The sequence below is a fragment of the Zalophus californianus genome, chromosome 2, assembly GCF_009762305.2.
Source record: "Zalophus californianus isolate mZalCal1 chromosome 2, mZalCal1.pri.v2, whole genome shotgun sequence".
Lineage (NCBI taxonomy): Eukaryota > Metazoa > Chordata > Mammalia > Carnivora > Otariidae > Zalophus > Zalophus californianus.
Genome location: NC_045596.1, coordinates 24,496,437 through 24,501,982, shown reverse-complemented (window position 1 = coordinate 24,501,982; position 5,546 = coordinate 24,496,437). Strand labels below are relative to the sequence as shown.

Genomic DNA, 5,546 nt, shown 5'->3' with positions numbered 1-5,546 from the left:
AAGTGCAAGTAAGGAGATCACCTGAATATGGAGGTAGAAAACTGTACCTATTGATGTCTTCAGAAGCCTGTTCTCTAAACCTACTCTTATCCCTAAATCTGTTAGAGACGGGTTCTTTTTAGTTACTTGACATACTTTATAATAGCACATATTTTGGTTTGTTTTTAGAAATCACATCATATGAGGAATTTGATTACCCTTTTTTAAATTAATGCCTATAATAACTCTACCTGTGTTCTGTTCCTGTGATATGTTTGTATGGCTGGATCTTATGGAGAGGGTGTGATGGAGGGAGGCTGGCTCCTCTAGGATGAGTATTGAGCATGAGCAACCAAATACAAGAAAGTGAAGCAATTAAACGGCAATGCGTTGGTCAGACGCCATTTTGCTGCATGTAGATATATTTAACATCAGTTCCTGAAGCTGGAAGTTAGGATTGTGTTTGTAACACGGTGTCGAAGACTCAGTTAACAATAGCGAATTTGAAAAGAGTGAAGGGAGGGGTTTCTGATTAGTGATGAAAAGTCTTGCTGGTGAATCTCACTAGGTTGGAGAATCTAAGCCCAAACATCCAATTTATGCACAGAGCCCTTGAATTTTGCATAAACGTTTCTAGAAGGAGGAGTTCAGAAGGGGTTCAGAAGGTAAGCTTTTGTGTGTGTGTGTGTGTGTTTCCTGTCCTTGGACTACCACAGGTCTCTTCACTGTAGGAAGAGTGAGTAGAAGCAAAATGCTGGCTCCCTTCCTGGCACCCTGTTGTTAACCCCCTGAGTATCTCTCCTAACCACTCGTATTGAAGAAAATGGGAGTCAGGAGGATTAGGAAGTTAGTTTCTAATATTTACTGCCATTTTCCCTCAGCATCTGGCATTTCCTAGCCTAACATATTGCTTGAAAAACCAAAAAGAGAATCTCTTCTCATTTTCCATATTGGGGTGATATTGGTTTGAGTGGGGAGAATAATCAAATGTGTGATCCAAAGCAGGTATTACATACATTACAGCTGATTTGTATACTTATGTCACTATGCATAATAGTGAAAATATTTTTCCCTGCCTGTGGTTATTGAAGTTCAAAAACTAACTGCAGTATAGCCCAAGAAAGCCATTTTCTGGGCAGCATTTTTTTAAAATAATATGACCATACTTTTTTTTAAATTTCTTTTTTTTTTTTTAAGTTGGCTCGACGCCCAGCATGGGGCTGGAACTCAGGACCCTGAGATCAAGAGTCCTGTGCTCTACTGACTGAGCCATCCAAGCACCCCCTAGGGTAGCATTTTTATTTTTATTTATTTATTTATTTATTTATTTATTTATTTATTTATTTATTTTTAAAGCATATACTCAAGTAATTTTACATACTGTTTACAGATCAAAGTTCTATTAGGGTAAGAACAGACATTAAAACAAGTTAATTTGAGATCTACACCTTTCTAAGTTTCATGCATATTATTTAATTAACACATATCATAATGTTCTATGTTATAAGGTATTGTGAAAAATACAGAGAATATGAGATTGTCCTGGCTGAAATAGATCACTGAATGTTCTGTATTCTCTTGACCTAGATGAACTTCCTCTTATATTAGCTATTTGTAATTCCGTGAAGATTTGGACTACTACATGGTTCTATTATCTTCAATTTATTATTTTCAGTAATATATAAAATTTTTAAATTAAAAAACCTGGAAAATTCATTACAAGTGCATGAAGTAGGTTTACTAAGTCAATATTTGTAGTCTCTGTTGGGGTATTACAGTTGTTAGTTTACATGGAGAATAGTCCTCGGAAACTAATTTAAATTTCTTAAAAAATATTCTGCTACACCTAAAAAGGAAAACAAACAATAACATTTCACAAGCATTACTCTAGACACTTATTTCAAAAGAAAATTTGGGCCTCTGTACCTTTCATGTGATATAATGGAAAACCAGAGAAAATGTAATGTACATATTTATTTGGGTAGCTCTTTACAAATGTTCTATGGACTATGGATAATTGACAAGAATACTTGTTTTAAACAAGTGGTGTATTAGAAAACCTGAAGTAAAGATGATCCTCAATTAAAAAATAAAAACCTGCTAATTATGATAAAGCAATTCCAAAGTGTATTATAATTTTCCCCAACATTTCTTAACATTAATATAATCTAAAATCATTTTTATGTGTTTGAGAAAATAAAGAAGTATTTGTAAATTTCAATTGTTTGTATAAAATTAGTGAATTTTTAAGATTAAAGGAAAACATAAACAAAGCAATATACCAGTATTCAAAGTATCTGGATAATAAAATGACATTGATTACTTCTGGATCAATCTGAAAGATTTTTCCAAACACACTATTTTTCTGTAGAGTAGTATCTTTCTCTCTCTCTCCACTAATACATCTACAAGTTTATAAAATTAGTCTTTGAACAAGATTACTTTTAAAATAACTATGTTTAATAAACCCATGAGAAATTTGAAGAGCAGACATGTGTTATCATCTCTTTAGTAAAAATATTAATGTGGGATTTACATTTTACAAATCAATTGCACATATGAGATTTAACTTGCTTCACATGACCAATAAAGTCAGTGTTTTATTATCATTTTTCAGGTAAGAAAATGGGCTAACAGCATAAAGAGATTTTTTTTTTTTCCTAAAGCAATTGCAGAACAGGTCAAACAGCAAACAGATGACAGAACTTTAATCCAAAATTGAATTAATGTGAATCCAAATACCACTTACTCCTAAAGTTCTTTTTCTTTTTAAAGTTTGCATTTAATAAGAAACCAAAATTTATCATCTCATGTATAGTCCTATTGGCATAAGATGGTGATGACAGTAAAATATGCCTCTAGTGTTGTTTCATGAGCTAATGTTTTGGGAAATTAATGGCAAAAACACATTTTTTCTTTATTTTATTCATACTCTTTCTAGAGATAAATTATAAACTATACATGTGACGTAATTTGTGAATAAGCAGAGTGAATTATCCATTTTGTTATATTTTCAACTTCCATTTGACACAATAAATTACTTATCTGTCATTTTAGTTACTTTTATTCATAATGCCCATGTTTTTCTTGTTGAAAGAGGAATCTAAATTGCAATTCCAGGAGCTATGGACTTGGATTTATTCACTCAACAAATGAGCTTTCTTCCAGCCACCAGAGACAGTGGGAATACAAATACTGTCTCTGCCCTCAAGAATCTTAGAGTCTTGGGCCCCTGGGTGGCCCAGTTGGTTAAGCAACTGCCTTCAGCTCAGGTCATGATCCTGGAGTCCCTGGATCGAGTCCCACATCGGGCTCCCTGCTCGGCAGGGAGTCTGCTTCTCCCTCTGACCCTCCTCCCCTCTCATGTGCTTTCTCTCTCTCTCATTCTCTCTTTCTCAAATAAATAAATAAAATCTTAAAAAAAAAGAATCTTAGAGTCTAGTGGAGAGAGACTGAGAAAGAAAAATGTATGTTGGAGTATGGGATGATCTGCTATAGAGGAAAGAAGACAGGTCAGGTCAATGAGGGGGATGGGAGAGATGGTGTTTTGTATGGAAAGTCGGTGATACTACAGCACTGTGGATGAGATGTGAGGAAAATGAGATGTGAGACCAGTGGTTATCTAGGAGTGCATTCTACTCAGAGGAAACACCACATGTAAAGTCCCTGAAATAGTATAATTGTTGGTATCCAAAATGGGAATGTCCTGGAGGTCAGTACTCTCAGAGGACAGTGAGAAAACTGGAGTGGTATTGCATTAGATCAGAGAAGTTGTTGGAGACCAGACTTGTCGGGTCTTTTCTAGGATATTTTCCTTACTATTTCTGTAATATTTAAGAGAGATGGCTGAATAATGCCTCCCCCTAAAGTATCAAGGCCCTAATTCCTAGAACCTATGGATGCCCGGTTGTCTATGCTTATTCCCAACTCCACCACTGTTAGAGTCATGAACATGGGCAAGGTCTTTAACTTCTCATTGCTCTCATTTATAAAATGTACATAATAAAATTACCTGAGTCATATAGTTGTAAGAGTAATCTGGAAAAATGTGTGCATACAGTAAGGCATGATAAATGTTAGCTATTGTTACACGGCCACTATTATCCAATCAGTATTTATTTTCCAAGTACCCGTATGTGAAGTTTTGCTGATGGTATGGTGAGAGTTACAATTCTTTAAGACAGTGCTCTTCCATTTACTACTGTACACAGGACTCTTGTTAGCAGAAATGAAAAATACAAATCATTGCCTAACAAAGCTGTCAATAACAAATGCCAAATAATGAAATTCATTAAGAGTGGAGAACTTGACCTTGAAGAATGGTAAGGTCTCAGACATGTGGAAAATGGAGAAAACATTCTGGGTAGAAAGAACGTAATGAACAATGACTCGGAAGCACAACATACCATTTGATGGGAATAGAATACTTTGGAATGTTGTAATTTCTTTTCCAAATGTGGAATATCAATTTTGAAGTTATGATAGTCCAAACTGATCCTGAGGTCACATGTGTAACTGATTGAAAGGACACCAGAAGGGGTTCAGAAAATATTCCATTAGCCACATCTGTGACCCTGGAAAAGTACCTCCATGCTATACCTTCAAGTTATTGTGAGAAGCTGAAAAAAGAAAATAACAAAATAATTTATTTTGCTTTAGTTTTCTGATATACAAATAAAGGGAATTTAAAAGGCTCGCTTTCTGAACAAAATTTCTACCATCCCCGACAAGAGCAACGTCTTTCCTTTTATTCATTCATTCATTCGTTCATCCATTTCTTTTGTCTTTCAACCACTTAATGATCAGGTGAGAGTGCAAACGCAGTCCCCCACTACCACAAATTACACAGTCAAGTTTCCCACATTTGGGGAAATTGCAGGGGTCAGCACATCTGGAATGCGATGGATAAGCCTCACCCCAGGAAAACCACCTTCATGATCATGGTATCTCCCCTGACAGTGAGTTCCTTTCTTTTTATAAATTTTCTGATAATATTCTATTATCCCCAAATATATTTAAGAAAGATATATATTTCATATAAATATATTAAAGACCTAGTTATGTCAAGGCATATCTTTTATATATAGAGATTTATATATAAATATTTGTACACGGTTATAGTTAAATAAAGCTATATATACATATATGCATATACATACATAGACATATAGACACACACACACACACACACACACACACACACACACAACCCCATTTAAACTCTCAATAGTTGTTTTTGTAGAAATTGCCAAGCTGATTACAAAATTGTAGGGAAATGAGGCAATAATCTAGAATTTGCTAAAATTACCTAAAAATAAAGACAATAGTTAGAGTCCTCACACTAGCTGGTTTCACAATTTACTATAAAATTACAGTATTCAAGATAATGTGTCATTGTCATAATGACAGACAAATAGTTCACTGAAAGAGAATAGAGTGTCCAGAAATAAATTCACACATGTATGTAAGTACTAAGGAAATGGAATGAGAAAAATAAAAGATTTTTCAACAAGTTATATTGGAACAAATAGGTAATTATATGGGGGAAAAATCCCACTCTTGTGTAG

General features: G+C 34.4%; 1 non-coding gene across 1 annotated transcript; it reads right to left on the bottom strand.

Annotated features, from left to right (window-relative positions):
* Nucleotides 1-4,782: 4,782 nt before the first annotated feature.
* LOC113926132 lies at nt 4,783-4,945 on the bottom strand. The gene has a single exon (XR_003521206.1). It is a non-coding gene; the product is annotated as a U1 spliceosomal RNA (small nuclear RNA).
* Between the last annotated feature and the right edge of the window lie 601 nt (nt 4,946-5,546).